The 27,800-nt window shown below is 39.4% G+C and overlaps 1 protein-coding gene across 1 annotated transcript in view; it reads right to left on the minus strand.

The window, feature by feature from the left end:
• The window catches only part of LOC122795041 (tyrosine-protein kinase STYK1-like), a 689,604-nt gene that overhangs the window by 303,812 nt on the left and 357,992 nt on the right, over positions 1–27,800 (minus strand). The window lies entirely within an intron of this gene.

A 27,800-nucleotide genomic window follows, 5' to 3' on the forward strand; every position in this document is an offset into this window, starting at 1 on the left:
AACATGCAACTTAATCACTTAAATGGAATTTCTTTACTTGAAAATTTTTGCATAGATTTTTTTCACACCACATAAAACTGAACTAATGTTCAAACAGGTTTATTGGAAATGTAAACAAGAACTTACAGTAGATTGGCAACATGTCTTTGACTGTACTGTCTTGATACAGTATTGGAATAATCTCTTTTTACATGCTTTTTTTGGAGATAAAAAGTAGTGATTTAGATAAAACAGATTTAACACTCATTCCTGTGTGTGTTTAAAAATGAAATTGCATTCTGTGGTCTATACTATCTATAGAGAGAAAGGTTATAAACTCAGAAATGGAAGAGCGAATCTACACCCTCCTTCAAAGAATTTATAATATTGCAAACAAGTTCGTCACCTGGAAATCATTGCAATTAAGTAAACAACCAGCATTATCTCTTTCTACAATGTGGACAAAACTTATAGATCTGCTTGCCAAGCAAAAAAATAACTGCATTTTAAATTTAATGTGGTGTATAATAACTTGAATGACTTGATGGTTAGTAGACAGTCCTGTTAAATTTTTTTTGTGCGAGGTATAGTTGAATTTTTTTCATTATATTCAAAAATCTGACTGTAAATATTGTTGTGATTTTACAATTTGAAAATTCAATAAAAATTTAAAAAAATACATGTTCACTAGTTTCAAACTTTTTACAATAAATACAGTTTATATCCTTTTTACTTTTATAAGGCAAATTCGCCTTCAGTGTCAATTTCTGTATTGTCAACCTCCATAAAAAAAATATATATATATATTGCAACTCTTTCCATGGATAGATCCAAAAATACCTTTCTGTAATATTATACCATAATTTCCTCTTACTTTTGATCTTATTCACATTTATCTTCCAAAGTACAATTTTATCTTGATAAGTTTGTATTTCATTATTGTAACATTCTTTTAAAGTTAAGAAAATTCAACCATTCTATTTCATATTTTAAACTTAATATTGGCAATAAAATGGAGCCATCATGGTCCCTTAAACATTTTATCATGCTATATAAATGCAAGTAGGGATGCAAAAGCCAGTGCATTTCTTTGTGCTGGTCCCAAGCCCGGATAAATGGGGAGGGTTGCGTCAGGAAGGGCATCTGGCATAAATTTTGCCAAATCATACATGCAGACAAAAGTACACATATACATACCGGATGGGGCGAGGCCTGGATTAACGACTGCCACCAGTGCTGTTGGCCAACAGGGTGCTGGCAGAAATCGGGCTACTGTTGGCCGAAGGAGGAGAAGAGGCGGAAGGCATGGCCGAAGGCAGGTAAAGGCTAGGATTGTGATAGTGAGGGTCGGAACTTTGAGTGTTGGCAGTATGACTGGTATAGGGAGAGAGCTAGCTGATAGACCAAAGGAAGGTTGGTATATTGTGCGTGTGTGCAAGAAACCAGATGGAAGGGGAGCAAGGCTAGGTGTATCGGAGGTGGGTTCAAATTGTTTTATCATGGTGTGGATGGGAGGAGAAATGGCGTAGGCATTATACTGAAGTGTTTTGGAGGTGAAGAGTGTCGGATAGAGTGATGTTTATGAAGCTGGAAATTGATGGTGTAATGATGAATGTTGTTAGTGCACATGCTCCACAAGTTGGGTGTGCGATGGATGAGAAGGACAAATTTTGGAGCGAGTTGGATGAAGTGGTGATGACTGTACCCAAGGGTGAGAGACTGATGACTGGAGCAGATTTTAATGAGCATGTTGGTGAAGGGAACAGAGGGGATGAGGAAGTGATGGGAAGGTATCGTGTTAAGCAAAGGAATGCAGAAGGTCAGATGGTAGTGGATTTTGCGAAAAGGATGGACATGGCTGTGCTGAATACATATTTTAACAAGAGGGAGGAGCATAGGGTGACATACAAGAGTGGAGGAAGATGCACACAGGTGGATTATATCTTGTGTAGAAGGGCCAGTCTGAAGGAGACTGGGGACTGTAAAGTGGTGGCAGGGGAAAGTGTAGTTAGGCAGCATAGGATGGTGGTTTGTAGGATGACATTGGTGATCAAGAAGAGGAGGATGAGTGTGAGGGCAGCACCAAGGATCAAATGGCGGAAATTGAAAAATGGTAATTGTGAGGTGATGTTCAGGGAAGAGTTAAGACAGGCACTGGGTGGCAGTGAAGAGTTACCGAATAGCTGGGAAACTACAGCAGAGCTAGTAAGAGAGATGGCTAGAAAGGTGCTTGGTGTGACATCTGGAAAGAGGAAGGAGGACAAGGAGACCTGGTGGTGGAATGAAGTAGTACAGGAGAGTATACAGAGAAAGAGGTTGGTGAAGAAGTGGGATTGTCAGAGAGATGAAGAAAGTAGACAAGAGTATAAGGAGATGAGGTGCATGGCAAAGAGGAGGTGACAAAGGCTAAGGAGAAGGCGTATGACGAGTTGTATAAAAGGTTGGACACTAAGGCGGGAGAAAAGGACCTGTACCAATTGGCTAGACAGAGGGACTGAGCTAGTAAAGATGTGCAGCAGGTAAGGGTGATAAAGGATAATGAGGGAAACGTACTCACAAGCGAGGAGAGTGTGTTGAGCAGATGGAAAGAGTACTTTGAGGGGCTGATGAATGAAGAGAATGAGAGGTAGAGAAGGTTGGATGATGTGCAGATAGTGAATCATGAAGTGCAGTGGATTAGCAAGGAGCAAGGAGGAAGTAAGGATAGCTATGAAGAACGGAAAGGTTGTTGGTCCAGATGACATACCTGTGGAAGCATGGAGGTGTTTAGGTGAAATGGCAGTGGAGTTTTTAACTAGATTGTTTAATGAAAATCTTGGAAAGTGAGAGGATGCCTGAGGAATGGAGAAAGTGTTTTGGTACCAATTTTTAAGAATAAGGGTGATGTGCAGAGCTGTAGTAACTACAGAGGGATTAAACTGATCAGTCACAGCATGAAGTTATGGGAAAGAGTAGTGGAAGCTAGGTTAAGAAGGGAGGTGGTGATTAGTGCTCAGCAGTATGGTTTCATGCCAGGAAAGAGCACTACAGATGCAATGTTTGCTTTGAGAGTGTTAATGGAGAAGTACAGAGGTCAGAAGGAGTTGCATTGTGTCTTTGTGGATTTAGAGAAAACATATGACAGGGTGCCAAGAGAGGAGTTGTGGTATTGTAGGAGGAAGTCGGGAGTGTCAAGAGAAGTATGTACGAGTGGTACAGGATATGTAGGAGGGTAGTGCAACAGTGGTGAGGTCTGCGGTGGGAGTGACGGATGTGTTTAAGGTGGAGTTGGGATTACATCAAGGATCAGCTCTGAGCCCTTTCTTATTTGTAATGGTGACGGACATGTTGACAGACGAGATCAGGAGTCCCCGTGGACTATGTTTGCAGACGACATTGTGATCTGTAGTGAGAGTAGGGAACAGGTGGAGGAGACCCTGGAGAGGTGGAGAGATGCTCTAGAGAGAAGAGGAATGAAGGTCAGCAGGACTAAGACAGAATATATGTGTGTGAATGAGAGGGAGGATAGAGGAATGGTGAGGATGCAGGGAGTAGAGGTGGCAAAGGTGGATGAGTTTAAGTACTTGGGATCAACAGTTCAGAGTAATGGTGAGTGTGGAAGAGAGGTGAAGAGAGTACAGGCAGGATGAAGTGGGTGGAGAAGAGTATCAGGAGTGATTTGTGACATACTAGTACCAGTAAGAGAAGGTCTACAAGAGGGTAGTGAGACCAGCTATGTTATATGGGTTGGAGACAGTGGCATTGACAAAAAGGCAGGAGTCAGAGCTTGACGTGGCAGAGTTGAAGATGTTAAGATTTGCACTGGGTGTGACTAGGATGGACCGGATTAGGAATAAGTATATTAGAGGGTCAGCCCAGGTTGGATGGTTTGGAGACAAAGCCAGAGAGGCAAGATTACATTGGTTTGGACATGTGCTGAGGAGAGATGCAGAGTATATTGGGAAAAAGATGCTAAGGATGAAGCTGCCAGGTAACAGGAAAAGAGGAAGGCCTAAGATAAGGTTTATGGATGTGGTGAGAGAGGACAAGCAGGTGGCTGGTGTGACAGAGCAAGATGCAGAGGACAGGAAGAAATGGAAACAGTTGATCTGCTGTGGCGACCCCTGACGGGAGCAGCTGAAAGAAGAAGATATAAATGCAAGTAGGCTACATAAACTACATGGCTTATTAAACCTAAACCTCCTTCCTTGTTAGCATACAAAACCCCTCTTAGCAGGGTTTAATCTAGACCCCCAAATAAAGGAAAAAACTGTTATATACTTCTTTCCCATATATTAAGGGAATACTGAACACACCTGCTAAATAAGAAATTCTGGACAATAGAATTGAATCAAAGTATTTTTTTCCTTAAATGACAAGCTAAAGGATTTTCAAAATACAGTATTTTTTCTAGTTTCTTTCAATATTGCCTCTATTTTCTGTTTTCTAAAGCTTATTTCAAGTACTTTCATCTTTCATACCTTCAAAACCTAGTCCTCGACTTTTTCCTCATTCCTATCTTACCTTTAACAATAAGAATATCATCTGTAAAAGTGAACAAGGCCGTCATCCTCATTTCTTCTTTAAACTCTAACTCGTACTCCTTGTTTCTTCATTAATGCATATTGAAATGACATTCATTACCAAGACAAATATACCACTAAATGGACACCCCTGCCTTGTACCTTTTCTGAAGTAAGGTATCCTCACTTAACCATTTAGTAATGCCTTGATTATATTAAACATTTATGCTGTAATACAAACCATCTTTTCACTTGTATGCTTCAAACATTTCCCATAAAACATTATGCTGAACCGAATCAAAAGCTTTACTTAAATCTCCTATCATCATTTTATCTTGGATATTTCCATACATCTACTAATTCTCTTATCAATAAGTCTTGGACTCTTTCCTTTTATGCCACATACATCATAACTTTACATATTCTATATTGCATTCTTTTTTGAACTTTCATTAAAATGTACTATTGGTCTCCAATTCTCTCACATTTGTCATTTTTTTTTACAAATTTAACTACACCACAACATAATTTTTTATAAAAAATCCTCTGTCCAACCATGCATTTAACGCTCTTGGAAACCATTTTTATGTAATGTCATTTTTATACATTTCATATTTTATTCCATCCAGACCTGTTGCCGATTCAAAATCGGCTATTCTTAATGGGTTCCTATTATATACTCAGACATTTCTTTGAACACCTCGACTTTAAATAACGGAAACAGAAAACAGTGAAGAGCCATATAAGCACTTTCCCTGGGAAAGAATTTGCTTAGACACCTCTGTTACTTTGTAGTTTTCCCCACTGTAGTGCGATCTCATTGTTGGTATATTTAGTTAGGGGGTGTTTGGGGGACACAGCCCCCCCATATTGTGGGGTGTGGGGGGGCAAAGCCCACCACTTTGTATTGTTTTTAATGTGTTTTTTTGTTTAGGGTAAGCAATTTCTTTCCCAGGGAAAGAAATTGCTTATATGCTTGTTCGCTGTTTTGTGTTTTTGTGGTTTACGGGTCGATGAAGAGGCGTTCAATGAAACACCTCTTCAAGTATCTATTACAGACCCGTTCTTAATGTGTGTCCTAGTTCCTATATCCCAATTTTATTTTCAAGCTCATTATCTTTATCTGAAAATGTACCCATTTTCCATTTCTTAGTCATTCTTTGTCGTTTCAATGCTTCCTTAATATATTTTTACAATTTCCATAGCTTTCTTATGTATATTGTATTGTACCTGTTGCATCTTTCATACTTCCTATAACACACACTATTCTCTATTTTACTCAAAACATGGAGCCATTTCTTTTTTCCCTCCAAAAAATCTTTGCTTAACTATATTTTATTTAAATGTACAACTCCTGTTCTTTATCATTTTTTTCTAAACTATCCATAGTGTTACTACATAACATCTTGTAGTTTTTTCCACTTGTTTTTTACCCCAAATAACTCCTTTTATACTTCTGTTTGAAGCTCAACCACCATTCAGACCAATCCTTATAAAATTCTCTCATTTCTACATCATCTTGCCATAGCTCCAAGATATTTATCTTCATCATCCCATTTCACCTCATAAACACTACCTTATTCTTATATTCTCAGAATTTTCTTTTAACAATATAAATTGCTTTGTGATCTGAAAAACCCAGCACTCCTATTATTCCTAAATTAAATGAGATAAAAAATAATCGATTTCCATTTTTTTCACCTCTACTATACACCCAAGTATTTTTCTTCCAAATTCTTATTTATCCAAATTTTATAATGCCCCACACTAACTTACATGTACTTTCTGACTGCATTCTTAAGTTACAATTGAAAATCCCCAACTACAACTATATTCATATTTATTGCAATGTACTGAATATTTCTAAACATTTCTTCTGTTACATAAGCATAGATTGCAGTTATTCTAATTTTTTTTCAATCTTACATTAAATGTTGCTTTATCTACTGTAATAACGGATACAAGCACTCAACTCTCCTTGTTAATAATGAGAAATTAATTGTAGGCACTAAACAGCCTACAATTGCAAAGTACCTTGCTAAGGTAAGGGAAAACAGCTCCTGTACTTTACAAAAAAAAAAAAAAAGCACCAAATCAGGCATGTCTAAGGGTCAGCTTCCCGTGATTTCTCCTGTCCACCTGGTGAATCTGGGCATACTGGGACAATGCAGCAATTGCCTCATGTACACAGACAACCCTCTCTCCTCCTACAAACCAACACTACAACCTGTGAGAGATGCACTTACACAGCCAAAATGGAAGCAAAGCTCTCTCCACCCAAGATTGTGCTAGACAGTCAAGAGAAGGTTAACACCCACACTACACCTCAAGCAACACATAGCCCTTCTAAACCCACACCACCAACACCCACATATAGCAACACTAAATCCACATATGCAGAGGCCCTTAACTGTAACCTGCCCAAGCAACAAGGACCTTTGAAGCTGAAACGCAAACACCAATCACAACCAAAGTGTCACATAGCTTACAACACCAGTGTGCCACCCAGCAACAGCCCCTAAGGCAAGACAACGTACCTAACACTTTAGTAATAGGCGACTCTATAGTCCGGCATACTGATGTCTCACTCACCAGGTTGAACAAGGAGAAAATTACAGTCAGCTACCTGTCGGGTGCCAGGATCTGCCACATAATGCATGCACTCAAGTCACTCTACAAGTACAAATATGACTCTGTCATGGACCATGTTAGAGTGAATGACTTGAGACGTACCTACATGAAGAGAGACATGGAAGAGCTCACGGATCATGTGGTCCAGGCAGGTATGACCCTAGCCCTGAGTAGCATCCTGCCTTCATCCAGAATACCACCACAATATAAGGATAAAATGATTGACTTCAACAATTGGCTAAGCTTCTGGTGTCATTCAAAGGGGATCCAGTATCTGTCTACCTGGGATGACATGATCGACAGACCACTATGCTTTGCCAGAGATGGTCTGCACCTGTCGCCCCTGGGATTCAGGTTACTGGCCAAGGCTCTTGCCACTCCTATAATTCCTTTTTTAGGGCAAGTTCAAAGGACAAAACCACCACCACCGTAACAGGTACAAGCATGCAAAATCTGAAGGTAATGCTACTCAATGCTAGAAGTCTAAACCTCAAAATGCACTCTCTCGAGGCACTCCTAAAAATGGAGAACATAGATATCTGTGCAGTAACTGAGACCTGGTTCAAGGCTCCAGAGAGCACCCCTGCAATACCAGGCTACAACTCTTACCATACTTTTCGGCCACCAAACCAGGACCGAAACACTAAAGGTGGAGGCGTGTCAATATTCACCAAGGATATTCACACCACCAGGCTAGTTGCCCAACACAATGCGTCTGAAATTCTCCAGGTGCAACTAACACTAGGTAAGGCTGCAATCCAAATTGTAGCTTGCTACAGATCCCCCACCATGCCCCAAGACTCTCACTACACCTTTCTAAACATACTGGAAAATATTAAGATAGAACCAAACACCCTAATACTGGGTGATTTTAACTACCCTGCCATTAACTGGGAAAACTATTCATGTACCAACACCTTTGCCCAACAGTTCTTGGAATTCATAAATTCCAACGCCCTGGATCAACTAATCCACAGTCCCACCAGGGGCTCCAATATCCTAGACCTGGTCATTACCAACATGGGAAATCGATGCTCCACACCTATGGTCACCCCCTCATTAGTCAGGTCTGACCATAAGCTAATCACCCTTAACATACACACCCCAACCCCACCCCCAGTAAGGAAACTTCCATAAAAAACTTCTCCAAAGCCAACTTCATGCTACTCAAGTCAGAAGTGACAAACTTCATGACACCCATGCAGATGGGAACTGAAAGTTCAACTGCTGAATCCTACACTAAGGCACTGTACGAGCACATCCACTCATGCATGAATCGTGCCATCCCAAATAGAACCAAAATGCTATCATCCAAAAAAAGGAAGCCAATCTGGTGGTCCCCTGCCATAAACAAACTTTACAACAAAAGGAAGAAACTGTTGCATAAAATAGAGGAAAATCCCAGGATGCAAAAAAACTCCCTTACCAGCCTCAGTAAGAAACTTGAGATCCCTCATAAAATCCTCCAAAGCTAGTTACGAAAATAAAATTGCCAAAGATTCCAAAGACAACCACAAGGCATTCTATAACTATGTCAAGAGTCTAAATGGCAATACTCAGATCTGCTCTGAGCTAAAACAGAATGACATTAAATATACTGATCCCAAGGATATTGCCAATATCCTGGCAGATTGATTCAGTGCCAACTTCACCCGCCCTCACCCCCTAAATGGCCCATCTCAATACCGGAAGATTGCCAAATTCTGGTAATAATGGCTACACAGGTAAACACACTCTCCAAAGCTAAGAATACAGCACCCATGGGACCAGATGACATCCCGGGCTGTGTTCTACAATATGAACTGGCACCTCACCTAAGTGTCATGTTTAATCATAGCCTCACCTCAGGTTTCATGCCCACTGAGGGGCGCAGAGCTAAAGTTATCCCACTCCACAAGGAGGGATCCACCTTGGATCCTGGAAACTACCGTCCCATCAGTCTGGCGAGCCTTATCTGCAAGGTCATGGAGTGTATTATCATGGAACTTATAAACAAAGACATTGGCAACCTTCAAACACTGGACCCCACCCAGTTTGGGTTCGTGAAGGGCCGATTTTGTCTTCTGAACTTGAATGATTTCTTCGAATCAGTCTCCAGAGCCATGGACAAGGGTAAGGTGGTTCATACAGCCTATCTAGACCTTGCCAAGGCCTTTGACACCATCCCCCACTCTGGAATCATAGATAAACTTACCAAGCTGGGCATTAATCCCTACGTCACCCAATGGGTTGCTAACTGGCTTACTGATAGAACCCACACTCTAAAAGTAGCATTCTCCAAATACAGCTCCAGACAAGTGACAAGTGGAGTAACTCAGGGTTCAGTCCTGGGACCGTTTTTGTTTGGCATCTACTTCTCTGAAGTACAAGCCAACACTAAGGGACTCTGGCTAACAAAGTTCGCAGATGACTGCAAACTGGGAGCCATTATTGAATCCCCAAATGATGTGGATACTCTACAAAAGGGCCTTACAGAAACAGATGCTTTGTGCCAGAGCCATGGGCTCAAGCTCAATGTCAAGAAATGTATAGTTATCCCCTTTGGGAAAAAACATGTACCCGTGAATTACCATATAGGTGGTAGTACACTAAACACTGAACGTGTGATGAGAGACTTAGGGACACAGGTGGACAGTTGTCATCTTCAATAACCACATCGCCACAACAGTCAGGAAATCCTTCTATGTGGCATACCTCATCACAAAGGGCTTTTCATCCAGAAAAAAGGAGGTCATTGTTCCACTGTACTCATCCCTCAATAGACCCATTGTAGAATACAATGTCCCATTTGGTATGTACCTCTCAAGACATCTGCAACAACTGGAAAGGCAGCAGAAATAACTCACTAAAAGAATCACAGACCTAAAGCAGATGCCCTACGCTGACCACCTTAAAAAACTCCAGCTATACTCTGTCACATATAGTCTACTCAGAGGCTATCTCTGCTTAACATACAAGATCATGTCAAACCCAGAGCTGCTGGACATGCTACACTTAAAGAAATCCCAATCCCACAAAGCCACATGCTCCACTGATCTAAAGCTTGTCATCACAATAAACAAAACATGCTGGAGGGATAGGTTCCTGACCCAGAGACTCCCCAGACTCTGGAATAGATTGCCATACATGTCAAGCAGAGTGCCTCTTTGGTCCTCTTCAAAAGGAACCTTGATGATTGGATGGGAGAAAGGAAATTCACCCCGGGGATCACGTCAGTCACCCTGCTAGACAGGGGTCCAGGGAAGTAAATAATGTGGGAAGAAATAGCCAGGGAATTGTTATGGCTAAGCTTGTATAGGCCCTAGGGCTGATAGCCTAGTACCAACCTATGAACCTATAAGTGTGACATCCAAAATTTGATTGCATCTTTAAACAAGTATCCCAGAACAAATTTTCTCCACCATACTTGTTTGATATCTCTCTCCTTTTATTAAAGATCTAACCTCTTCTAATGTCTAATAGATCACTTTCCTGCTTTTTACACCATTCCAAAATTCCAACTCTTAACAACTTTCAAACTTTTAATGTTGTTTACAGTTACTGCTGTATAATTAGACATATTCAACATTTCCCTTTCTTTTTTGCACCCTTTGCACCCTTCTATACTTCTTTTCTATCCAGCATCCTTTTACTAATAGCATTCATTTGTTTTACTAAATTCCATTTCATATCCTATCACTCCATCCTGACTCCTCTATCATCTTTCTCTACATCAAATCCTTTTTGGGATTCTTGCTATTAATTGTACCTCATTTTTCTGTTCACTTTGCATGTCCTCTATTTTCTAATACTCTCTCTATATGATCTGCACTTTGATTTAAATCCATTGAATTCTATTATTTCTGACTTTATTCATTATTTTTCATCACACTCCCACCAAAATTACCCTTATTACATTTGTAACATTTTAATTCATAATTTTGTACCATGCCCTGTCTTTCCACATCAATTATTAATCAAATGATCAGTTTTCAACATAGAAAACATGTTTTCAGCTGCCCCCAATATCTCACCATAGAAAACATGTTTTCAGCTGCCCCCAATATCTCACCATGTCTTTGTTTCCAACATTTATGATGCTCGGAATATGTACAATACTCTGTTTTCAAAATCACATTGCAATCCCACTTTCCAGTCCACAAACCTCTATTATCAAACCTTTGACATGTCTAACGAGTCTTTACACATGCCCACTACTTTTTTACCTCCAATTCACTTCTGTTAGCTCTTTCTAGCCTTAAGTCTATTACCTGGCATTTTAAACCATAAATGGCAAATTCCTTAAACAAATATTCAATGCATCGCTCATTTCTCTCCTCAGTCTTTGACGTATATTAGCAGCAACTGACACTATGATTTTATTTTTTTTCCCTCTGTTGTCAAAATTTTCTGACATGGTTTTGCTTCCATTTAAACATTTTTTGTAAAATTTTGAAGCCTGTTTATTGCTTCTGTAAACTTTTATTGAAAAAAGTGGAGCTTTTCTCCATGGGCCTCCGCTGAAAAAGGGCCATCAGCTCAGTCGGACAAACTTGGTCAACAAGTGTAAAATAAACAATAATGTCCTTTTAAAGTCTTTGTCGACTTCAGTCCCAAATTATATTAATCTTTTTCTTTGTCTCTATGAAAAGTTTTAAATACATATAAATTCCAGTACACCATTTCTTTTTTCATATTCTTTCAGAACTTTTCCATTACTTCACCAGTCTCAAAAATATCACAAATTGTCTCTACTTGTAAGTATAAAAGCTTTTATGTCACTTGCTGTTAACGCCTAATGGCATAATTACTTTATCCCATACCTTATATCTGTCCCATTCACAGTCTTCCTTCTTTTCAATTCATATCAATTCATACTGTAAACAATTTGCTTCCTTACACTTGTAACTCTGTTTTCTTCTTCTCAAACCCAGCCTTAACCATGTCAGCATAGGATCTTCCTTTCACCACTGCTTTTTGTTGGAATGCTTCTCTGAATTTCGTCTATTAACTTGCCCCATGATACATCTTTGCCACACTCCGGTTAACTCTGTTCTACCATATCCATAAGTAATTCATCCTGCAACCCTCCCGACTGAAGGGTTGTTACAATCTTTTGCTGATGCCTCTTCATTGAAGAGGTTTTGCTGAAAGATATCTTCCAAATCACAAAGGCATGCCTGCCTTTCTTCGTACATCCACCACTTGCCATTGAAAAGGCTGAAATGCCTTTTCTGAATCAGTGACACCATCTTGCTCTATGCAAGGCTCACAGTTCCTTGCACACTTCTACCACAATGACCTCCTTATTCAAAACTACTGTGTTGTTGACTCCACAGTCACTTGCTTCATGACTCGTTACAACTTATCTTTCTTAGTTAATATTTCACTGTTTTGTCTCTGCTTCACCAAGCTGCCTTTGCACTTTGAACAGAAGCAGGAAGTACAACCACGAAATGTGTCCCTGTATGCTAATAGTGGAAAGTTCCCCGATGCACTGGTCAAATTTCTCCTACTTGTATAAATACTACTTCAAGTCTCCCCTGAAAGAGGCAACTAGTCTAGTGGGACTAATCTGGTCAAAGGATAAATGAAATAAAGTTCAGCTATACAGAAAATGTTAGCTTTCTACACGTTTTACATCCCCCACCATACCATAAACCTGCACACACAGACACACCCTTGCTATCATCACAGGCCCACCAATGTGTGACAATATGTAGTGACACACCCAAACCATGGCCCTCTTTCAAATGTCCAGTGTACATAGTGGTACTAACAGCCCTGATACTACTTACCAAGCCAGACTAGTCACATTAACCAATCTTACCATGTATAATATTAATCTTTGTAGCATGTGCTACAAAAATGCCCATTATTCCATGGATAGATACTTTTGTACTCCCCAAACATAGAAACAGAAACATGGTTAACACAGAAAACCAAAGATAAAGAAATCCTTCCCTCTGGCTACAACTTGCTAAGAATGGACAAAAAAGTATATGGAGAGGTAGTACCCATAATCTAATAATACACCATTGACTTCACCTTTCACCCCTATAGTACTCCAATAGGAAACTCAAATTCTAGTCATCACTCAAGATCAATAGTCATAAAAAGCATTACTGCAACTTACATCACTCCTGGCAATCTCTCACTAGCTGAAGACATTTTCATCTGGATCTCAAATTTTATTAAGCAAGAAACAATAGTCCTTGGTGACTAATATAGGGTGGCAAAATATTAACAGTGACACTCCCAACAATGCCATAACCCTATCTGGCTTCATCCAACTTGTCTCCAAGACTGAACAAAGCCTCTCACACCCACACAACCTAAGAATGGATACTCAAAAATGCCCCAAATAAAATAACTACTGTGCCTCCCAGACCTTAGTGATCATACCCCAACTTACATTACAGATGAGACTGACATTTATAAACAAGTGCATAATCTCTCCTTTTAAAAAAAACACTTTCATTACCATCCTTAAAACTCCTAAATTGGAAACCTCTACAGCTCCTCCACCTGTATGAAGATGCTGTTTTTCAACTGTACTTTCCTCAGATCACCTTAATGCCCATGCACCATGGTGAACAAAAAGAATTAAAGACAACCCCCGTGATTATTCAAAGAAACTAAACAACTTATGAAATCAGAGAGATAAGGCATGGAGAACCGGTCTTAAACAGCAGCCAGTCTGCAAAATTAACACCTCAAACTGCAAAATTAACACCTCAAACTGGCAAGTCCAAAATTAAACACTATTGAATTATCACTGGTGGCATTATATAAAAGAAAAACACAACATATTCCTAGTTAAAAGCATTATACATACTAAAATCTCAGTTCAATATTACATAACTTGCTCAATTTCTGCCTTCCTTTAAATCTCACTCCTGAAATATATGTGAAACTTGATTAAGAAATAATAAAAAATTGCAAGACAAAAACTACAATAGTGCGTGTTCTTCACAGTAAACCATATGTATAAATAAACATCAATCCAGCGTACTGCTGATACACTAAGACAGTATAAAAAGATGTATTATAAACATACATTGATCACATTTTCCCCTACTTCCCTTATTTGCTGTTTACAATACATCTTTTTATACTGTCTTAGTGTACCAAGAGTATGATGGATTGATATTTATTTATACATATGGGTTACTGTGAAGAACACTATTGTAGTTTGCTTTGTCTTGCAATTTATTCTCTCTTAATCAAGATTCACATATATTACAATGTTTAGTTTTAAAGCAGTGTTGCAATACAACCTGAATCCTGTAGAGGCAATACAGCTTGAGAAACAGTGTTGCAATACAATTTGAATCCTGTAGAGGAAATTAATTGTGGTCATGTGGTGGTGCCTGGCTTTCAAAAGGAAGTGATGTCAATGTTTTATGTAATCTGATGAAGTCAAGTGTATCTACTGACGAAAGCACTCATTAAGAGTATTTTTCTTCATATTTGTGGCATTTTCTTCTTATTTTCATTATACTTAAACAGGAAAAAAAAAACATTAAAAAACATCACAATGCAAGACTTTCATTCAACCAATTAGTTTTCTAGCAGCCATCCCCAAAAATGCCTTTACAGCCATCTTTGATTCTATTCACAGCACTAATCATTTAATGCAGAGGTTCAGAGCAGTCAATATACATAGATTACACAAATTTTGGACCCATTTAAAATGGAAGTAGAAAGAGGTATATAACAAGGATAGCCACTCATCTTATTTTACAAACTTTATTTTAATGAATGAACTAGCCATTCAAGAAATGTCACTACAGTACTACTACAGCTCTTATAAGATCATGAATGAGGATGAACTTGTCTCTCGTTTTTAGACCTTTCTAAAGCTTTCAACATGGTTTTCCATCATCACCCTGCGGAGACTCTCTAATCTTGGATATGGCCCATCTTACTCTTCCTGGTTCTAAAGCTACCTTTTGAGTAGGTCGGAAGCTGGAAAATGGCTTAACATCTTCTTCACCTTTCTTCCAATGATCCACCAGGGTTCAATTCTCAGCCCCTTACTCTAATATCTTTATGAAGGATACAAAAATGAACTTCAGGTTACAGGACACGACACCAGTCTAAAATAAGTTTTAGAAGTTTTATTCCGACTGAATAATGCCAAAACAAATCAAGCGCTTTCGTCTCTGAATATTCAGAGACTATCAAGAATAAAATACACTCCAAAGGCACTTCTATAAATGTATGTTAACAACCACACCCCCCCCTTACTTCTTCAAGCAATGCCAATATAAAAACAATCAAGTACTCAATCAATTAAAATACAGCTATTGCTATTAAAATCAAAGTTAAAATGCAAGGACAAAATATACTTATAATACATGCAAGGCAGACAGACTGCAAGAATTTAAATATGAAACCCACTCATTTATATATACACATACATATATCCATCTAAAATTATAAATATATGTCACCTAAAAAAACAAATACAATTTTGGATACTTATTTTAATATAAAACACAGCTAGACAAGCTTAAAACGTAGAGAATCTGGGTTTAGTCACTACCTTTCTAGGGCTTCTAATTTCAAAAAAACATGTTATAGAAAAGAAATAATTAATACCAGGCCATTGAGTGGCATTAGTTCACAGTTGCCATAATGCTTCTTGTTTTTCAAGCTGCAAGGGCTAAGGTCCTCTCCTCAAATCCACATCCAAGGCTTCAATAATGGTGAACTTAAATACATGACCTATAAACTCATTACAATGCTTAGCTAAAGCATTTGTATCCTTTGAGTCTAATGTCCCTTAAATGTTTATAAATATGACATTTTAGTTCTCTCCGTATTCCCTATATAAAATCCAGGACAGACTGTACAAAATGCACAATATACCACCACGTTTAAGTTCACCATTATTGAAGCCTTAGATGTGGATTTGAGGGAGGGACCTTGGCCCTTGCAACTTGAAAAAGAAGCCGCCTTATAGCAACTGAGAACTAATACCACTCAGTGGCCTGGTATTATTTCTTTTCTACGTTTTTGAAATTAAAAGCCTTAGAAAGGTAGTGACTAAACCCTGATTCTCTAAGCTTGTGTAAGCTTGTCTAGCTGTGTTTTGTATTAAAATAAGTAGCCAAAATTGTATTTTCTTTAGGTGACATATTTATAGATGGATATATGTATGAGTAAATATAAATGATTGGGTTACATATTTAAATTCTTGTAGTCTGTCTGCCTTGCATACATTATAAGTATATTTTGTCCTTGCATTTTAACTTTGATTTTAATAGCAATAGCTGTAGTTTTAATGTTGGAGTACTTGATTTTTTTATATTGGTATTGATCAATTAAGGAGGTCCGGTTGTTAACATACATTTATAGAAGTGCCTTTGGAGTGTATTTTATTCTTGATAAAGTCTCTGAATAGTCAGAGACAAAAGCTCTTTGTTTTGGCATTATTCAGTCGGAATAAAACTTGTAATTTTTGACTGGTGTCATGTCCTGGAACCGGAAGTTCATTTTTGTATCAGTTTTATGCTTTTTTCGTGGGTTTGTCATATTGGCATGTATTCAGAATCTCAGAAGGCAGATTCACAGCAGTTGCTGCTCTCAAACATTTGGCCAGTCTATTGAGACTCTCACCAATCTGCTGAAGCAGATGTCACAAAGGCTGGATTGGACTTAGTGGGCCCAGATGATGTCATCTGGGGATGGTCATTTTGTTAACTATGCCTCCAGGGAAGGTAGAGGAAGTTCTATTCAACAGTTCTTGAATAACATGGAGCTGAATTCAATGGAAGAACACCAGATGAATGGAAATACACATATTCCGAATGAATTTAATGATGCTAATCAATCAGACTATTGAAAGGAGTGTTCTAAGTCAAGGACAGACATCTACACACAACAAAACCTTCATGGTTAAGGAGTGGTTAGAACATAATCTGAGTTTTTCAGTGTAAGGAACTGTGAGTACTGGCAGTTACTTAAACAATCTACAAAAGCTTGACTATTATTAAAAAATTAAAAAGTTACAGCTAGACAATTTATACTTTAAAATAATGCTTAAAACTTAAGCTAGTACCAAAGGATTTAAACATATGGCGTTTTCCCACTGGTCTTGTGGCTAATCACCTCTGCACAAAACTGCTATGTATGTTTGACTGACACTGCTTTGAATACATGGAGCTGTAGTCAAACAATGACACCCTTATAGCAAATTTAACTAGGGAAGCAATGGAGGTGGACAAAAAAGTTAGAGGATATCTCACTTGAATATAATGTTTTTGAATATAATTGTATATTTAGAAGCATTGATCATCAAAAAAATATAAAGAACAGAAAACTTAAGAAAATTGAGAGACAGCATACAATTTAATCATAATGTTGCATAACCTGAACCACCCAAATCCCAGAATTGGGGCAGTGGCCACAATTTTAATTTAGTAAATGGTGAAACCAATGAAGAGATTTTTTTAGAAGAGGAAGAATATCCTCCTTTGAGGAGGTCCAAATCATTGAGGGAGAGATACAACAGAGACACTCCTGTACAAGGAGCCCACCCTGGGAACAGGGGTCAGGGAGCCATGTACCCTATCAGAGAGGGAATCTGGGAGGAGGCTATCGGGGCCGGAGATTTTACTCAATGGTGGTGTGAATTAACTTGTGTACTATTCTTAAAAATTCTACAGGCGATTTCAATGTGTTCGACTTCTCTACTTTTCAAATGGATGCGACTGATTGTGACTTATTAGCAAACGGTTTGACTTTTGTGCCTGAAAAAGACTGATATAGCAAACACCTTGGTTTCACTTGAAACCTTTTGTAAGGAAGCTGAATTTAAATGTTTTGTTTCAATCTGTTGAACATGAGAGTAATGTACTGCATGTTTCCAGCACCTATAATCCCCCTGTTCACCCCTCATTACAAATGTTTGAAAAATATTGTGAAATTGACATCAGAAATTTTTCTAGGGATCATTGTACTTCTAATTTAAGTAAAAACGAATTTGAAAGATGGTTTAAATTGAAAGCAAATGGTGATGTTAGAATCATAAAACCTGATAAAGGGGGTGGTGGTGTTGTGATGAACACCAGTGAATATAATGTTGAGAATGAAGAAAGTTTTGGATAGTGATTCTTATAGAAAAATATTACATAATGAATTGAATAGAAGAATCAGGAATTAATTAAATGACTTGTTTATTGATGTATCTCTATAGATTAATTTTTGTCCGTCTCTCATCCCAAGATTCCCTCTATTGCATAAAAGCCTCCAAGATCCTCCCATGCATCCCATTGTGGACGCCAGGGATTCTATAACTCACCCCTGGCTAAATTCTTAGACATGAGACTGAAATCACTTGTAATGAGTGAGACTAACTTGTGTAGGGACTCATGGGATTTTTTTTTTAACAGGATTAACAATCTTGAGTATTCTGAGGCTGGAATAAAACTTGTAATTTCTGACTGGTGTCATGTCCTGTAACCTGAAGTTCATTTTTATATCAGTTTTATGCTTTTTTTTGTTGGGTTTATCTTTATGAATGATCTACATACAGCAAAAAAATCATGCAACTCTAGTTTAATATTCAGACACCACATTAATCTTTTATGATACCAACCTCCTTTTGCTTGAGAAAGATCTCTTGCATCATGGTTAACCAAATCACAACTCTTTCTAAACCCCTTAAAAATCCTCACCTCTAAGCAATACATCTCAGGATTATCCTCTTTTTACATCTCATTATATAACTTTAAAACAGAACTCATCTCCCACACTTAGCTGGAGGTCATCAGATAAAAAATTAAAATTCAACATTCATATAAATGAAGTTATTAAAAATCCTACCAATAACTGAGCACTACAGAGTTGCTACTAAATCTACTAGAAGACAAGTTGCTTCTATAATCTCACTGTGCTTGATGCCTCCCCCATTATGATTAACCCTCAAGCAGCCCAGATCCACTTACCAGAGCAATTGTATAACAAAATAACAAAACTCATCACTACCACATCTTATAAAGTTCTTCACCACCTGGCACTCAAGCATCTTTCCTGGCTTGAACTCTCACCAATTACAATACCTGAGCCTAGCCACATCCTTAAACCTTGCTCTCCCAATAGAGCTCTCTGTTCTACCAATAAATTGCTTCTTTTGAGAACCAAAGCTAATAACCATGACAACTATATTTACTCTTCGCATGTTGCTAGGCTATGGAACTCCACTCCATTTGAAATCAAACAACTTAAAAATAAACCTTTCAAGGATAGACTCACAGAAACACCATAAAAATAAATGTGAAGTTGTCTTATCTTGCCTTCATTCTTAACTGATGGGTTTGGAGCTGATCCTCGGCTCCGACTCAGCCATTTTTACAAGCTCGAGGCTAATTCCCTATCCCATGATGCCCAAGTGTGCTTCCTCAGAGCTCGTTAGCCACAGAAACAGAGCATTGTTCATCTGGCCCAGGCTGTGAAAAACTTTCAGCTTTTCAATACCCTTCTTGTATTCTTTTTTCCAGAAAATAGTGCATTTACTAGTGTACAAATTATCGTACTAGTTTTAGCTCTTAACTTTGACAGAATCCCCTAGATTTTTAAGGTCTGTTATTATTGGGCCTACCCTTACCCTATCCCTCTTCGTAGTTTTTCACATAGTGCGTTACTATTTAGATAAAGTGTGCAGTCTTATAATTATTATATAGATAGTTTTTCAGGACAGCCTGGGTTTTATTTAGAGGGCTCCTTTTACTTAGTTTTTTTTTCTGTAGATAAAGATAGATAAGGTACATTTAAATACCTTAGACTGTTCTTTAAATTTGTTAGTGTGGATCCGAAGGTTGTTTATTGTGGTTTTTCATATCAGATATTAGTGTTAAACAGTTACCCTTCTTGATAGCCTTGCTTAAATTGGAGAGGACTGCTTCTTTCTTTATAATGTCAACAAAACAGACAAAAGAATCAAAACCTTTGGGTTTCAGAAATGCCCCAAGTGTGGGCAAAAGATGTCCTTAACAGATGCACATGCACAGTGTGTATACTGCTTGGGTGCTATTAATCTACAGGACTCTTGCACTATATGTCATTGCTTTAGTGCAAAAGTCCTTCATGAGAGGAAAAATAAGCTGATTTTATAGGGACTTAAAAGTAGTTTCACTGAAGCCTTGGAAAAAGGTCAAAGCTCAAAAGAAAAAGCAGTGTCTCCTTCTTCTGATCAGTCAAAATCCTCCAAGAGATCCTCAACTTCTGAGGAATTGGAACCAGCAAAGAAGACACCAAGAAAGTCTCAGACAACTTCAAAAGAAATTGCTCCAGACAAATCTATCACCTTGGCTCCAATGGTTTAAAAGCTGTTGGTTTTATCAGTACAGAGCCAGTCCCCAACTTTGGAACTGGTATCTCTTACCTTGCGTTCACCAATTCTACAAAATGTCAGCTTCGCCGGCTCCATCATTCAGATCCACTACGAGCCTCTCCAAACTTTGATGTGGATCACGTGATTCAGATACTACTGAAGACACCGTAATTGGCCAAACTTTTATAGGAACTGACCCTCAACGCTTCGGAACAGACTATCTGGCCCTCCTATCTCAACTCCTCCTCCGACCAGACCATGGTTTTGGATCCGGAAAGGTTGGAACCAATGGTGATAGGATCAGAGCAGAGACCTGATCCAGGATCTTAGGCTCTGATTTCCTTGGTGCTGTCAGAGGAGTCTGGGAGCAGACACTCACCAGCCAGTTCCAGGGGAATGAGTGGAACCGATCTTTTGTCGATCAGACTCTTCATCTTGGAGCTTCGGCCTGCATGAGCTTGGCTCCTACCTCTGCCTTGGAGCCTGCTCTGTGGTGTGGGGGGTGTTTCTCGGCTCCTTGGAGCCAGAACCTCCTTCGGTCCATGGGGGTGAGGCCTTAGAGACTATGAGGAGAGCCCTGTCCTCACAGTCAGCTTCACCTTCAGTTACTCCTATTCTATCCCTTAGAGCTCTGGTGTCTCTCAACCAAGCCAACTACACAAATGCGCAGAGACCAAGAGCTTCAGGAAACCCCAGTGGGTGGGCCCTTATCTTCAGAGACCTCTCCAGAATATGCTTCTGAGGAGGGTCCTTGAAAGAAAACTTGCAAGAGGAAGCATTTGGACTCCCTCCAGGAGTCCATTACATCGGACATGGACCTTGATGAATCAGAAGGATCCCCAAGTCACCCTCTGAGGATGTCTCTTTCACAGACATCCTAGAGATCCTAAAACAGAGATGTGGCTGGAAGCCCATCAACCTTAGTGATGAGGAGTCAGTGTACCTGAAAGCTTTTGGATCTTGACCCTCCTCTTCCTGGGACTCTCTGCCTTTCGATGAACTCATGGAATTGGTTTGTCAAAGGTGTGGGAGTCTCCAGATACAGTGGGGCCTGTCCCCAGGAGACCTAATAAATTTATCACCAGCCCAGAAGACAAGGCATTCTTAAAAGGTGTTCCAGTAGATGCTATGGTGGTGGCAGCAGTCACTAAAAATAAGTGATCAGAAATGTCCTCATCTGTTCCTCCCCCGAATAAGGATTCGCACACAGTGCACAGATATGGAAAGGGCATGTTTTCATCAGCAGCCTTTACTCTCAGGTCCCTGAACTTTTTAACCCACTTTACTTAGGTTACAGACAGATCTCATAAAAGAGCTTGGAGATTATCTCCCCTCAGCTACTGAACCTTGGAGAGAAAGTGTCATCTCAGCTGTCCACCCTTAATTACCTGGTGAACTCGTCCATGAGGCTAATCTCTTATGCAGCCGATGGAGCGAGTAGGTCAGCGGGTTCAGAAAATGCCCTTAGAAGACACTCCTGGATGCGCCTATGTAACTACACGGAACCCTTTAAGTCACCCTTTATAAACACTCTTTTTGATGGCTCGTCCCTTTTTGGGCCTAAAGGGAAAGAGACCTTAACCAGGTATGAACAGGAGGGAAAGACACACTCTGCTGTGGGAGTATGTTTTTCCACCTCTTCCAGACCCCATCCCAAGGGTCAAAAGGGGGGAAAGATGTGGTTCTGGAAATCCCAGAAAGTCTTTCCTGACCCACGTGTTAAATCCTCCTTCGGGGCAGAAGAGGAGGAAATAATGGAAGACACCAACCACACGGCAGAGAGAGCCTGCAGAACCAAGACAACCATGAATCTTTTTTTGGGAAGCCTTTTCAGTACTACTGAAAGGATGCCTGTCTGTCCCACTCTGGAGGCAGTCAGGGGATGCTTATCTTTGTACCCAGTCACCTGGCTAAAAATTACAAAAGATAGATGGGTACAAAGTATCATATACAGAGGTTAATCAGTCTCCTTTTCAATGCCACCTCACCAAAACAGAAGAATCCCAGATGTTCCACCCAATCAGTGGGATCAAATAACTATAGAAATTCAAACGTTGCTAGAAAATAGGAGGCATCCAGTCAGTCCCCACAGACCAAATAGGATTCAGAACTTACTCAAGGGTTCTTTTAAGTTCGAAAACAGAGGCTGGGAGACCCATATTAGATCTCAGCAGACTAAACAAGTCAGTAAAAAAGACAAAGTTCTGGATGGTCACAGTGCAGTCGATACTTCCCTTTCTCAGGAAAGACAACTGGATGTGCTTGATAGACCTTCAGGATGCATAATACCATATAAAAATGGACAGGCCATCAAGAAGTCACCTGTGCTTTCAGCTGGGAGCCAGTCACTTTCAATTTCATGCTCTGCCCTTTGGTGAGCACACTGGGGGCTCTTGTGAGGCCAAATACATGGCAGTAGTCACGGCTCATTTGAAGGTACTAGGATTCCGGGTGTTTCCATACTTGGATGACTGGCTCCTAACCACCGCCACCAAGCAACTACTCATCCAAGCAAGGGACACAACCCTAAAACTATTTGCACAGTTAGGTATTATGGTAAACTATGAAAAATCTGCCTTATTGCCATCTTAATATACTGTTTTTATAGAACAGACAAACACGTTCAAAATGATGGTGATACTTCCAAAATAGGGAATTCAAGTCCTTCAAAAACAAGTTCTGAATCTTCCACACAAAACATAAGTGCAATCCAGAGAGGTTCTAAAAGTACTAGGCACAATGGCAGCTGCGATCACAGTGATTCCCTTGGCATGCATACATATGACCATCCTGCAGTGGCTTCTTTTTGCACATGGTCAATGCAAACGTTTCCGATGTCTCACAAAATTATTCTGACTTAGGCTAGCAAGAAAGCTCTACTTTGGCGGCTGCAATCAGATCAGGTGATAGGCAAACCCTTTGTTGCCCCAGCTCTGCTAGCCACAGTGACCATGGACACTTCCCAGATAGGGTGTGGGGGGCATTACCTGGGAAGAACAGCCCAAGGCACGTGGCAAGAGGTTCACTTGCACATCAATGTTCTGGAGATGAGAGCGGTACTCCTAGTGTTGCAGGCATTCAAAGACACTCTACCTGTAGGAACAATTGCAATTCAAAAAGACAATATGTCAGTGGTATGGTACATAAACAAGGAGGAACCAAGTCATACCCCCTTTGTCGAGAGGCTCTCAGAGTTTGGCAGTGGGCAATTTCTTCCCAATGCTTTCTAGTAGCAATGCACATCCCAGGAAGATCTAACGTGATTGCAGACAAGCTCAGCAGAGAAATACTGATGCCTCACGAGTGGTCCCTGAAACAAGAGATAGCAGAAAGCATTTTCCGCAAATGGGGCCAGCCTTGCTGAAACCTTTTTGCTACTGCCAAAAACACAAAATGCAGCAACTACTTTGCCCTCAATTCCCCCTCTGGGGAAGTCACCGAGGGATTCACTGATACACAATTGGTCCCCAGGACTTCTTTATGCCTTTCCTCCCTTCCCATTAATACCTGAAGTCATACAGAAAGCCCCTTAACTGGCCTCGCCAAATCTGGTTCCCCTTCCTACATCCCCATCTTCAGGAGGAACCTTGGATCCTGAACCTAGTACCAGATGATCTGATGCATTCTTCAGGAGTTCCTCACCCATCTCTACAGACCCTCAAGTTGACAGCTTGGCTGCTCCAGTTCCAAACATAGCCAGGTTAGAAAATCTTTCATCTGCCATATGACACATCTGGATATCTTCTCATAAGACATCTACAGGAAAACTATGTTGACAAATGGAAAAGGTTTTCTAGTTGGACATTAGGCAAGAAAATAGACCCATATTCTGCACCCCTTTCTACTATTTTAAAATTTCTAACAAAGCTTTTTTGAAAAAGGTGCTGCAGCTGCTACCATCAGGGTACTATTAGCAGTAATATCAAATTTTCATCTAAGCGAAAATGGACCAAACATTATGTCACATGTGTTGTTGTAAAGCTTTTAAGGGCACTTGTCTTTTGTGGCCAATAAAATATCCACTTCCACCATGGAACCTCAACTTCTTCCTATCCAGGATAATTCTTCTGCGTTTTGAACCTGCATCTTCATGCGATTTAAAGTTCTTAACTTGGAAAACTGTCCTTTTAGTGGCCATTACTTCAGCTGGAAGAGTGTCAGAACTACAAGCACTTTCAATCAAACCCCCTTACCTCTTGTTTCACGACAGTTTCCCTGCAAAGAAATCCAATCTTCTTACTTAAAGTCTGTTCGGAATCCAGTCTAAATCAGACCATAGAATTCCCAATCCACCCCACCCAAAGTATGGCAATAAGGCAGAGTACATGCTACACCAACTTGATGTCCACAGTTACATTTCTATTTACATAGAATGAAAGAATTCAGAAAATCTGATCAACTTTTTATGTAATTTTCAGAAGCTAAAAAGGGTACAGCAGTAGCAAAGACCACTTTGTCCAGATGATTGTATTTCTTTTACCTATAATTCAGCAAATAAACTACCAGGTAGAGTAAAGGCTCACTACCAGAGCCATTGCTACTTCAGCTTTCTGGGCCAAACTACCTATATATACCATTTGTGTAGCAGCAACTTGGGCAACACCTCATACCTTCATCACTCATTACAAAGCAGATACAGTCTCCAGGGACAGGGCTTGTTTTGAGTCCACTGTACTGAAGAACGTACTCCCAGGAGCCACCTAGGATTAATGGAGCTAGGAACGCTGTGCCATCAGTTAAGAATGAAGGTGAGATAGGACAAGTTCACATTAAGAATTGCGTGCTTAACCATAAATGTCCCATGTGAGATGTCCATCTCACCATTCATTCTTGTGTCCCTCCCTCCAGTCAATGGTTTCCTAGGGGATCTAGACTTAACATTTGGACTTCACCTTTTTTCAGGTTTTCTTCTCATAATATTGGGATAAATGTTGTATACTTTTTCTAATACGCAGATAAACAAGATCTGAGGAAGCACACTAGGCATCATGGGATAGGGAGTTAGCATCAAGCTAGATGAAGACCCCGAGCTTGTAAAAATGGCAGAGTCAGAGCAGAAGATTAGCTCTGAACCAATCAGTTAAGAATGAATGGTGAGATGGGCAACTCATATGGAACGTTATGGTAAGAACAAATTATACTCTTGACAAAATTTCAACTTAATAAACACAAACACATAGTAATAGTCTCCCTCTACATCCCCCCTGGAGACAATATACTACCATATTAGAAAATATATCTTTTCTGCTCTCTCACCACAAATACAAACAATCTAAATAAATACTATAGTGACTACTAACTCAAACTGGTCCTCCAAGTCAACAACAACAACAAGTCTTACCATACACAACTTATTCCTTCTACAGCTAATTTCATCCCACAACCAACTCTCCAAAACTCTATCTTCTTTCTCTCTTCTCTCATTCTCATTACTGTCTCTCCCTCATTACACATAGACTTGACAGTGGATCACACTTCCAGACCTCTCCACCCACCCTTCCTACCTTTTTACTAAGAACTCATAACTATATTACAGGTTAATATAATACTAAAAACCAACAAAAATCAAAAACCATCAACTTCAACTGGGATATTCTAAAACTCTAAAACTGGGATATTCTAAAAACTCTAACCACGCTCAGATTAAGCCATTCTTTAACACAACATTTTAAATTTTAACCCTCCTAGATCAAACTAAAAACTAAAAAAAAAAACAACTAAAACAAACAACCCCTAACCTAACCAAAACTGGCAGTTGAATATGAATAAGATAAAGTCTTGGCACTAATTTTTACCATAAAAAATAAAGTAAACTCCAATCTTGAATTCAAAACAAAAAGAAATAAAAAAAAAAGCTCACAAAAACTGATTCTCAAACTATTTAAACAAACTTCAAAATAATAATAAACAAACCCTCATAAGTCTTATCTGGAAACATCAATCACTCAAACTCAACAAAACCACTCAACAACCCCAGGACTGACCTAAAAACTTCAGGACAAGATCACCAAATTCACTTCATTTTTTCACTCTCCCATCTCCTCCAACCCATCTCCACCACATCTCATCCTCCTTCACTTCCCACCTCTTCACCCCCAGCTCCATCTCCACCTCCTCCTCTCTCCACTCCTCCTCTCTCCACACCAGTCACTCCTCTACCTCCTCCAACTCTAACACAATCCTCTTCATCCCACTCCCCCTCTCTTCACACACACACAAATCAACAACAAACTTTAACAAAACAAAACAAACACAAAAACTGTCTAAATACCACTCCAGTTCCTGCTAACATCTCCTTCTACTCTCAGCATTTCTCCTTTTCAGTATAGCCATATTTCACCTTATACTAATACCATAACCAAAACTCAACTAACCTTAAAATATCATAAAGCACTATAAACATCTAACCCTTACATAATAAGTAACATAATATAAACTTCCTATAACCAATAGAATCCTATCCCCCTCAGCAAACTCCTAGAAAGTCCATCATCCTATCTCAGCACTCTCACCTCTTGTATCCACATACAACTCAGCTCCTCAGCATGGGGTTAGATTCCACCACAGCACCTCTTCTCAGTCTCTCTCCTTGCAGCACTCATCTCATAAAGCTCAGACTCAGGTCATATTGTCTCTAAATCTTCTTCTCACTGTCCAGGTCATCTTTTGACTTGTCCTCTACTCAGCTCCTTCTAAAAAAACTCTCTCAACTCTTCTTTCTCTCCTCTAACTAAACTCTCAACTCCCAGGGCTCCATAATGGGTCCTCTCCTTCTAAATAGCAAAATCAAAAACTTTTCAACTAACTCCCCCAGGTGGAGTTCCCCAATTTCCGAATGATTCAACTATCCTATTTAATATATTCATCAACCACTTCCACAAACTCTTCCCATTTCTCTCCAGTCACAACTACTTCCATGACAGATGACCATATCCACCTTGATCATCACATCAGTCCTAGTATTATTAACAAGATACAAGATGCACTCTACACCACTGGAACTCTGAATACATTTAAAACCATTTGCTCTCTTCCCCTCACTACCAAAATTATGCCTGATAACCCCTAATTTCTTAATTAAATAATACTACAATAACAACACAATAACAAATATACCAACAAAAAACTGAATGTACTTCCAATGCAAACTTCATCAAATGGTCAAACTAAATATCACATTCACTTAAATTGCTAAAACACTATTCAACTCAACAAAACACATCCTTTTAACAAAATCACCTCCATAACTATCACCAACCTCAAACCACATCCTTCTAACTACATTCTAATTTCATTCCCAATCCACTATCTATACTCAGCCCTAAATCCACTCTCTACTTCAATCCTCATCCCTTCTCTTCTTGCAA

This window comes from Protopterus annectens, chromosome 2.part1 (assembly GCF_019279795.1).
Source record: "Protopterus annectens isolate FY-2018-M chromosome 2.part1, PAN1.0, whole genome shotgun sequence".
NCBI classification, from domain to species: Eukaryota; Metazoa; Chordata; order Ceratodontiformes; family Protopteridae; genus Protopterus; species Protopterus annectens.